This window comes from Callithrix jacchus, chromosome 13 (assembly GCF_049354715.1).
Source record: "Callithrix jacchus isolate 240 chromosome 13, calJac240_pri, whole genome shotgun sequence".
NCBI lineage: Eukaryota > Metazoa > Chordata > Mammalia > Primates > Cebidae > Callithrix > Callithrix jacchus.
The window spans coordinates 8,650,316-8,662,184 of record NC_133514.1 but is presented as its reverse complement, the minus strand read 5'-3'; positions in this window follow the sequence as shown (position 1 = coordinate 8,662,184).

Here is an 11,869-nt window from a genome sequence, read left to right as displayed (position 1 = left end):
CTATGAACTTACTAAAAAGAATCAGGAAAATCTCTGGTGTATTGTGACAGGTGCGTCTTCATTCCCCTTCATTCTGGATTGCTTGTCTTTAATGTCATGGGAAAACAATGTGCATTTGGGCCTGAAAAACAGGTATAAATCTGACTTCAGATGATCAACCTTAGATCTCAGACACCCCATTTCTGAGAAACAGAGGAGTAATAAACACTTTACAAGAGTTGTTGCTGTATTAGTGATGTGCTTTTCAAAATCACCTTGAGAATAATAAAGTCTAATGTGGGTGTGTATGTGTGTGTGAGCATGTGCCTGTGTGTTACCAGGAAGATTTTTGAAAGACTTATTACTTTTTTTCATACTTTGCTCAGTGTGGCCCTGTGGGCCACTGGATGTGATGATGGGTGTGAACCACAAAGGTTCTCTGCTTCCTGTTTCTAGCTCCTAATCATTTATCATCTGTGTCCCCTCTTGATCTTTTATACCTGAAAAAGCAGAACACAATAATGATGAAGGAGCTAGACATAATATTTTGCAGCTAAACTTACAGAGAATTAACAATAGCTTTTTTTTTTTTTATTTTAAGACGGAGTTTCGCTCTTGTTACCCAGGCTGGAGTGCAATGGCGCGATCTCGGCTCACCGCAACCTCCGCCTCCTGGGTTCAGGCAATTCTCCTGCTCAGCCTCCCGAGTAGCTGGGATTACAGGCACGCGCCACCATGCCCAGCTAATTTTTTGTATCTTTAGTAGAGACGGGGTTTCACCATGTTGACCAGGATGGTCTCAACCTGTTGACCTTGTGATCCACCCGCCTCTGCCTCCCAAAGTGCTGGGATTACAGGCTTGAGCCACTAAACAATGGTTTTTTTAAGACTTAACTAGTACATGTATAATACATAGAAAAGTATCTGGCCCATAAAAACCCGGACATGCTAGCTCTTGCCTTTTTACCGTCACAATCTCAGCTCACCATCTAATGACTTCACACTATTGGGGATTGTTGTGATAATCTCCTAGCTGGAGTCCGTACCAACAGCCTGGGCTTGCAAGACTTCTTGGTGAAATTAGTAGTCTTGAATTTACTGTATGTTTGGCTAGACTTCGTCCTTTTTACTGTAGTATGATAAGTATTCGGGTGGTAGTTACACTTTCTCCTTCTGTTAGAGTTATACTCTACTTAAATAAGTGCACACATTGGGTCTTTAGCATTTCTCTTTAGAAACAATAGCTATTGCTGTCTTCATTCATCTTTCTGTCTGAATTCTTCAGTGCTCAGTGTAACAAAACTATGACACTTACCTGAACTAATACCTTTTAAATTCTGTTTATTATTAACATAAAATAGCATTACTACAAGTGTAGGAATGAAACATAGTCAAGCTAATGTATCTTACAGAGTAAAATCTGGGTTTATACTTTACTTTTATGTAAACTTGGTATTTAGGCAATGTTTTCCATTTCATTTGCTCTATCTTGCATATATCAAAATGAAATTTTGATTACACTTGGTTCTACAAATAGCAACGTGAAGACCCAGCTATGTAGCTACTCATTCTCTCGACCTCTGGAACTCTGGAATCAGTGAATAGTAAATAGAAGCTCAGAAATCTAGAGTGAAAAGCATCCTCAGAAACCATTTAATTCAATTACCTTTTCTTATGGCAGGGAGCGGGGGCAGATAATGAAGTCCCAAAGAACACAGCTTGTAGGAGATCAGTCAAGATGGTTGGAAAGATTGTAAAATTTTAGAATCTAGTCACAAACCTCCTTGAAAGGCCAGTTTACACAGCCTCAGGAAAGAATGCCCTGAAGGCAGCTAGCTCTTTTATCTTGAGGCTTCAAGCCAAGGGCAACTAACAGAGGAATGCAAAGGAGTTTATCTAAATGGCTTGTTGTCCTAAGACTAACCTTTGCCTATGGTGCTTGACTGCCTCCTGCTGGGGCCAGGGGTGGGGTGTGGGCAGAAGGTAATCACGGTGTTTAACCAAAGACCCTTCTTTGATCTATACTAAATAAAAATGGAAGGCTGGTGACTGTTTTCAATAACTTTCTCTAATATTTTTCCCTTAATTTTTTTTTGCACCACCCTGACTGAACTGCCACAGCAGCTCCCTGATGACTCCTCATGGCCCTCCCACCATCCCTTCCACTTCCCATTTTCACCAGTGGAAGGCATTTGTCAGGAACTCGAGCTCAGATGTTCAAAAGATTCCTAAAAGTCACTGTACACAAAGTGTTACCAGGACCTGTCATAGGAACAAAATAGCAGCTCTCTTTAATGTATTTTTTGTTTTGTTCATATTTTATAAAAATGAAATCTGTTTTATAATCTATTATAAAGACACATGCACGCGTATGTTCATTGTGACACTGTTTACAATAGCAAAAACACAGAACCAACCCACATGCCCATCAATGATAGTAGGCAAAAACTGGAAGCATTCCCTTTGAAATGTGGCACTAGACAAGGATGCCCTCTCTCACCACTCTTATTCAATATAGTATTGAAAGTTCTAGCCAGAGCAATCGGGCAAGAAAAAGAAATAAAGGGCATTCAATTAGGAAATGAGGAAGTCAAATTATCTCTATTTGTGGACAATATTATTGTATATTTATAAGACCCCATTGTCTCAGCCCAAAATCTCCTGAAACTGATAAGCAATTTCAGCAAAGTCTCAGGATAGAAAATCAGTGTGCAAAAATCACAAGCATTCCTATACACCAATAACAGACTTAAAGAGAACCAAATCAAGAACGAACTGCCATTCACAATTGCTACAAAGAGAATAAAATACCTAGTAATACAACTAACAAAGGATGTAAAGGACCTCTTCAAGGAGAACTACAAACCACTGCTCAATGAAATAAGAGAGGACACAAACAGATGGAAAAACATTCCATGCTCATGGATAGGAAGAATCAATATGAAAACGGCCATACTGCCCAAAGTAATTTATAGATTCAATGCTATCCCCATCAAGCTACCAATGACCTTCTGCACAGAACTTGAAAAAAACCACCTTAAACTTCATATGGAACCAAAAGAGAGACTGCATAGCCAAATCAATTCTAAGCAAAAAGAACAAAGCCAGAGGTGTCACACTACTGGTGTTGAACAATGAGAACACATGGACACAGGGAGGGGAGCATCACATTCTGGAGTCTGTGGGGGAAACTAGGGGAGGGACAGTGAGGGTTGGGGGGTTGGGGAGTTGGGGAGGGATAACATGGGGAGAAACGCCAGATATAGATGATGGGAGCATAGAGGTAGCAAACCACATTGCCATGTATGTACGTATGCAACAATCCTGCATGTTCTTCACATGTACTCCAAAACCTAAAATGTAATTATATATATATGTGTATATATAATATATATACGTGTATATATAATATATATTTTATATTATATATATTGTATATGTGTATATATAATGTATATATTACATATTACATATATAATATATATTACATATTACATATATGATATTACATAATAAAATGTAACATTTTTATGTATTATATTACATAATAAAATGTAACATAATACATATATGTTACATATTACGTATGTAATATATCACACGTTACATATGTGTGTGATATATTACATGTATATTACATATTACATATATATAAATATATATAAAGAAAATGTGGCACATATACACCATAAAATACTATGTGGCCATAAAAAAGGATGAATCCATGTTCTTTGGTGGGACATGGATGGATCTGGAAACCATCATTCTCAGCAAACTAACACAAGAACAGAAAACCAAACACCGCATGTTCTCACTCATAGGTGGGTGTTGAACAAAGAGAACACATGGGCACAGGGAGGGGAACATCACAAACTGGGGTCTGTTAGGGGGTGGGAGCTAGGGGAGGGACAACATTGGGAGAAATGCCAGATATATGTGATGGGGGAATGGAGGCAGCAAACCACCATGGCATGTGTAACAATCCGAACTTAAAGTACAACGAAAAAAAGAATGAAATTTGTTAACTTATGTGATTATATGCCAATTTTTAAAAATTCTCTATGTCAAATGCACATGTACACAGCACTATGTTTTATTTTAAAATGGAGAAATATGAAATACTAGACTCATTGAAAATAAAATTAGAAATGACATTACAGATCATCAGCTCAGACTTCACCTTTACTTCAGTAGCCTCAGTTATAAAATAAGGATAATGTGATTTGTTACAGATCTTAGGGTAGAAACCAAAAAAAAAATGGGTGGGGACAAAAATTGCTGGAGAGAAACAAACACAACGAAGGGAGTGGCAACACTACATTGGTTGAAAGATACTCTAAATCTCCTGCAGAACTGAAAGCAACATGTTGAAATGCATCTACTCATAAAGCAATCTTAAATCCTCATAGCCATGAAATAGATATAATTTTCAGTCTAATTACTGTCTTGCAAATGCCATTTTTAAAATAGCACCAAACAATAAAATAGCATTAAGATTTTTCTCCCAACATTTGACATAAAATAAATAAAAGGAAAAAAAAAGCCCTATTTCTCTTCGTTCTTTTCCTGCTACACAGTGTAGTATTGCTACAGCCCACAGGAACATTCCTCATTTGTGCATTTTTATTCAGGATAACCAGTCACTAATGCATTGGAGCTACAGCAGGAAACAACTGTGAATCCTTGTTTTAGAAAGTTATACATCTGTCAAAATTAATCTCGATGAGATTTGGATTTTAAATAAAGCTTTTATGAAGTCTGAAGTTAAAAATAAAGAAAGGAGGCTCTAAATTCATTCTTACTTAAAGATTTGCTAAAGGCAAAGACATGTGTTTTTCCAGATGGTAAAATTCCAAACACCACTCTGTGCTCTTCCTCACTATCTTTTCAAATTTTTTTTCAAAATGTTTTGAATCAGTGACGGTGACTCTTCAAACAGTAGAAATTCAGCCCCACAAGTTGTCTCTGGTGTCTCCCTGATGAAATTCCAGTTGGTTCTAGTGGTTTGAGGCTGAGTTTTTAAAGCGTTTGTTAACATTCACTCTGTAATCAAATGTATTATTCCTCCCCCTGGGGTTCTGTCGTCCCTGCCTGGAACACTGAAATAAAGAATGCTGCCTCCTTTTTTGAACTGCATGATATTATGACATTCAGTTGTCAGCTGGGTATTTATGGAGTTAGAGTATCTGCGAAGAATTAGCTAAAGAAAATGGGGTATAGATATACCATGGAATACAATGCAGCCATAAAAATGGAAATGATGTCTCTTACAGCAACTGGGATGAAACTGGAGGCCATTATCTTCAGTTAAATATCTCAGAAATAGAAAGTGAACTATTCCATGTTCTCACTTATACGTGGAAGCTAAATCACGTGTCCACATGTACACACACAGTGGAAAAAACACTGGAGACTCGGAAAGGTGGTAGGGTGGGAAGAGGGTGAGGAATGAGAAACTGACTATTGGGCACAATGTACATGACGTCAGTGATGGTCAAACTGGAACCCCAGACTTCACCACTGCACAACATATCCATGGAGCAAAACTGCACTTGCCCTCACTAAATCTATAAAAATTTAAAATAAATTCAAAAAATACCTGCGAAGAGAAAATAACTGGCAACAAGTTAGTAAAAATGTGGCAGTCTCTCTCTCCTCGTTAAAAAAAGGTCTAATAGAATGTGACAAATAGATCAAATCTGCTATTTTATGTAAAGGAAAACTGACCCTTCCACTAAGATTTCTTGCATTTGGTTATTTCAGTTTGAGTCTTCTAATCTCACATCTTTAATGATTTTACCAGCATATACTGCAAAGCAGTATTTTAGGGACAGAAAACTGAACCAGACAGCAAACCTAGAGGAGATAGGTGAATGGGATCAAAAGCTCAAAGTATGCCAGATGCATCTTACGTTGTTTGAAGAGAAGTCGAGAAGGCCAGGAAAACTAGTGCTTTGCCATTAATTATTAACAAGACATCTCAAGAGTGTTGCCTTCGTAAGATCTGTTGATTCCTCATTTGGCGCAGACATACTTTATTTCTTGTGCCTCACCAGATACTCTAGCATTAAGGTGGCGCTCTGATTTGCTTCGGCTCTGACAACGGTTGACCATTAAAACAAAGATTCAGAATTGTAGCCACTTATCCAAGGGATTCATGACTTTAGAAAACACTGCTCTGCATAAATTTACCAAAAAAAAAAAAAGTGTTTTCAAGAGAGATGTAAAGTTGGGGACTAATTTCTGTGCAAATGGCATACAAAATGGTACATAAAATAAAAAGATAAATGATTTAAATTTATATATTTTCATATCCCAGGGTTAAACATGCCAGTGCCTCCCACATCCAGTAAAATGCATGTGTAATTCTTATTAGGGTGGACATGGGCTGAGCACAAATCTGTGCAAGGAATATCTTCTCTTAAATTTACAGAAATGAAACAGAATTAAATCAGTGGCTTTAACTCATGCAAGAAAACCATGCCTAGCACACACAACGTAACAACTATCCATCTCTCTGCTTCCATGGCACGTGCTTATCCTATGGAAATCCAGATTCTTTGCTGGAGAGAAGGCTCACTGAGCATCTCTCCTTTGCACATGTGCTCGTGTTTGAATGGTGTGGAGCATTCCCATAGCTGTTTCTCCCATACATATAAATGCACTGCAGTGGTGGAAGTCTAAAAAAATACAACCGCAGACAAGGAAGGCAAAAGAAAGGGCTGTATGAAAGCATAAATTCTCATGGCAAACCAGCAAAGCCTCCTGTTAGAAATGCTTTCACCCCTGCTGGGAGAAGAGACTCATGCTTGGATTGACGCACACCAAGTCCCCCACAGCTTCTACATCTAAGGAATTTTAAACTGTAGCATGGACTGTCATGGAAACCAGAAACAACTGTTACCTTGTGACTATGAAGAAAATACTGTCCTGGAAATAATTAAAGAAATAATAAATGGTGGGTGGGGTGAGGGGGGGATGATAAGTGAATAAATCAGATGCCAGAATAATACAGAATTTAAAACAAAGCAGTCATAATTCTAAACACGAAGTCAAAAGCCAGAATGCTACTTAAAAGTTACACAGAGTTCTTTGTAAATTCTGGATATCAGCCCTTTGTCAGATGGGTAAACTGCAAAAATTTTTTCCCATTCTGTTGGTGGGAGTGTAAATTAGTTCAACCATTGTGGAAGACAGTGTGGCGATTCCTCAAGGCCTTAGAAATAGAAATTCCATTTGACCCAGCAATCCCATTACTGGGTATATATCCAAAGGACTATAAATCGTTCTACTATAAGGACACATGCACACGAATGTTCATTGCAGCACTGTTTACAATAGCAAGGACCTGGAATCAACCCAAATGCCCATCGATGATAGACTGGATTGGGAAAATGTGGCACATATACACTATGGAATATTATGCAGCAATCAGAAATGATGAGTTTGTGTTGTTTGTAGGGACATGGATGAATCTGGAGAACATCATTCTCAGCAAACTGACACAAGAACAGAAAATGAAACACCGCATATTCTCACTCAGGCGGGTGATGAAAAATAAGAACACATGGACACAAGGAGGGGAGTACTACACACTGGGGTCTATTGGGGGGAAAAGGGGAGGGCCAGCAGGAGGGGCAGTGGGAGGGATAGCCTGGGGAGAAATGCCAAATGTGGGTGAAGGGGAGAAAGGAAGCAAAACACACTGCCATGTGTGTACCTATGCAACTGTCTTGCATGTTCTGCACATGTACCCCAAACCTAAAATGCAATAAAAAATTTTAAAAAAAAGTGACACAGAATCAGATGGATTCAGCATCTTCTATAGTAATCAATATAAATAACAAGACCAAATAATAGTTCTTGCAGAATTTCTTAGATATAATGGAGGATAAGCAAATGGTTTCTAATCTGTTTAAGAGTGAGCCTTGCTTTAAGACCATGTGAGTATATTGTTAGATAAGTACTCAGAAAACATACTCATGTCTTTCATGTAAAAATAGTACTTGAAGAGATCTTTCACTTCATAAAAATAAAAATAAAAGATCACAATGTTAAAGTTATTTATGAAATGATTGGCAGTAATATTGAAATCAGGAAAGCATAGGAAGTCTGAAAGATTTTTGAAAATGTGTGAGTACTTAACATCCAAGGCTTTTGTTTCCCAGTAGGTGATGATTTAGCAGAGAGAGCTGACTGGCTCCCTTAGTTCTCCTGGTGGCAGCCACAAAGCTGATATAAGGGTGACGTCTCCATAGGACTAACAAACCTGAGTAGGGCACTGAGCAGAAAAGTCCCTCAGATTCCAGGGGATGAAATCATAGGTCAATTGGCAATGATAGTTAAAGATTTTACAAATAATATCTAGAAAACTGACAAATCAAACTAACCAAATATATATGCATACAAAAATTTGAGGAATGAAATTAAAACTATGTATTTTGTACACACATATATATGCATGCATTTATGCATGTAGATACATAAATACATAGACATAATTGCATATGGCTGTCCTCAGACAAATATATTTTTTTGAGATGGAGTATCAAAGCATATATTGTGGGTCTTTGTTGTTGTTGAGATGGAGTCTTACTCTGTTGCCCAGGCTGGACTGCAATGGTGTCATCTGAGCTCATTGCAACCTCCACCTTCTGAGTTCAAGCAATTCTCCTGCCTCAGCCTCTCGAGTAGCTCGGATTACAGGCAACTACAACCTCACCTCTCTCATATTAGTATTTTTAGTAGAGATGGGGTTTCACCATGTTGGCCAGGCTGGTTTGACCTCAGGTGATCTGCCAGCCTCAGCCTCCCAAAATGGGATTACAGGCATGAGCCACCACACCTGGCCATGTAATTTTAAATTCAGTAGAAAATACTATTATTTTTGACTGTATGTGAAACATTGACAAATACAATGCTGTATTGTTGCACCAATGAATATCTCTAATTCTAAAGAATCACCATCATATAGAACATGATCTGTCACTTTTAATGTCACTAACAAAAGAGATTTTTAAAAAGTCATATGTTTAGAAAACAACTTAGATTCTACTGTATAACCCTAGGATTCAAGAAAAAATATTTTAAGAATTATACCTAAAATGAGAATACAGTGAAAGTGCACAAAAATGTGATATTAAAGTAGCTTTTAAGAAGAAATCTATAACTTGAAATAAATTGGTCAGAAAATTTGAATAAAAAAATAAAAGAATGGGAAAATCAGTCAACATCAAAACTAGAATAGGAATTATATAATCAACCCAAAGAATGAAGCAAAATAATAAGAATTAAAGAAGAAAAGTGTGAAAAAGAACATAACATAGTAGACAAAGTTAAAAATAAGAATTTTGCTACACACAATGCCGATGAAAAAATAAGGGTTTTAAACAGTAGATTAACAGGAAAAATGTGAAACAAAATTATAAAGTGTGAAATAAAGAACATAATTATATACAAAAGTGATAATAGTAGACAAAATTAAAAATAAGGACTTTAAACAGTAGATTAATAGGCAAGAAAAATCTGGAAAGACTATTAAGAACACAGACCATACAACACAAAATACATCTTCAAAAGTTTAGGAACTCCAGAGTAATAAATATCTATAGCACAGCAAGGTGTCCAAGTAGTAACAGCTTAGATCTGTAGCTCCCAGTGAGATTGACACAGATGGCAGGCGAGTCCTGCATTTACAACTGAGGTACCCGGTTCATCTCACTGAGACTGGTTGGACAGTGGGTGCAGCCAATAGAGAGCGAGTTGAAGCAGGATGAGGCATCACTTACTTCACCAAGAAGCACAAGAGATTGGGGGATTTCTTGCCAAGGGAAGTTGTGAGAGACTGTACCAGATAATTGGTGCATTCTGGCTCAAACAGTGTGCTTTTCCCGCAGTCTTCACAACCTGCAGACTAGGAGATCATCTCAGGGCCTGGTTTGGGGGGTCCCACCCCCATGGAGTCCAGCAAGTTAAATCAACTGGCTTGAAATTTTTGCTGCTATCACAGCAGTCTGAGGTCAACTGGGGGTAGAGGCATCTTCCATTGCTGAGGCTTGAGTAGGCGATTCCACCCCCAGAGTGTAAACAAAGCCACCAGAAGTTCAAACTGGGTGGAGCCCACTGCATCTCCCTGGGTCACAGCACCTAGGGGAAGGGGCTGCTGTGGGTGCAACTTCAGATTTCAAGGTCCCTGCCTGACGGCTCTGAAGAGTGCAGCAGTTCTCCCAGTTGTAAAGACCATTGACATGATGAAGAATCCCCATCAACTAATGGGCAAAATAACCAGCTAGCATAATAATGACAGGATCAAATTCACATATAACAATATTAACCTTACATGTAAATGGGCTAAATTCTCCAATTAAAAGACACAGACTGGCATATTGGATAAAGAGTCAAAACTCATTGTGTTCTGCATTTAGAAAACCGATTTCACTTGCAGAGAAACACATGGGTTCAAAACAAAGTTATTAATGAAGTTTTACTAAGCATATGGAGAGCAAAAAAACCGAGTGTTGCAATGCTACTCTCTTATAAAGCAGACTTTAAACCAACAGAGATCAAAAGAGACAAAGAAGGGCATTACATAATGGTAACAGGATCAGTGTAACAAAAAGAGCTGCCTATCCTAAATATATATGCACCCAATACAGGAGCACCCAGATTCATAAAGCCAGTTCTTAAAGACCTACAAGGAGACTTAGACTCCAACATAATAATAATGGGAGACTTTAACACCTCGCTGTCAATATTATATCAATGAGACAGAAAACTAACAGGAGCATCCAGGACCTGCACTCAGCTCTGGACCAAGCAGACCTACAGAACTCTCCACCCCAAATCAACAGCATATACATTCTTCTCAACACCACATCCCACTTATTCTAAAATTCACAGTAAATGCAAGTAAAATACTCCTCAGCAAATTCAAAACAATGGAAATCATAAACACTCTCTCTGACCACAGTGCAATCAAATTAGAACTCAGGATTAATAAACTAAGTCAAAACCTCACAGCTACATGGAAACTGAACAACCTGCTTCTGAATAACTACTGGATTAAACAATGAAATGAAGGCAGAAATAAAGATGTTGTTTGAAACCAATGAGAAAGTAGACACAATGTACCGGAATCTCTGGGACACATTTAAAGCAGTGTGTAGAGAAAAGTTTATAGCACTAAATGCCCTCCAGAGAAAGCAGGACACAGCTAAAATCAACACCTTAACATCACAATAGAAAGAACTAGGGAAGTAAGAGCAATTAAATGCAAAAGCTAGCAGAAGACAAGAAATAACTAAGATCAGAGAAGAACTGAAGGAGATAGAGACACAAAAAATCCTTCAAAAAAATCAATGAATCCAGGAGCTGGTTTTTTTTGAAAAGATCAACGAAATAGACAACTAGCAAGATTAATAAAGAAGAACGGAGAGAAGAATCAAATGGTTGCAATGAAATATGATAAAGGGAATATCACCATTGATGCCACAGACATACAAACTATGATCAGAAAATACTATAAACACCTCTATGCAAATAAATTAGAAAATCCACAAGAAATGGATAAATTCCTGGACACATTCACTGTTCCAAGACTAACTAGGAAGAAGTCAAATCCCTGATAGACCAATAACAAGTTCTCAAATTGAGGCAGAAATAAATACCCTACCAACCAAAAAATGTCCAGGACCAGATGGTTTTACAGCCGAATTCTACCAGAGGTACAAAGAGGAGCTGGTACCATTGCTACGGAATCTACTCCAAACAATAGAAAAATAAGGAATCCTCCCTAATTTTATGAGGCCAGCATCCTTCTGATACCAAAACCTGGTAGAGACCCAACAAAGATAATTTTAGGCCAACATCTCTGATGCAAACTGAATCCCGC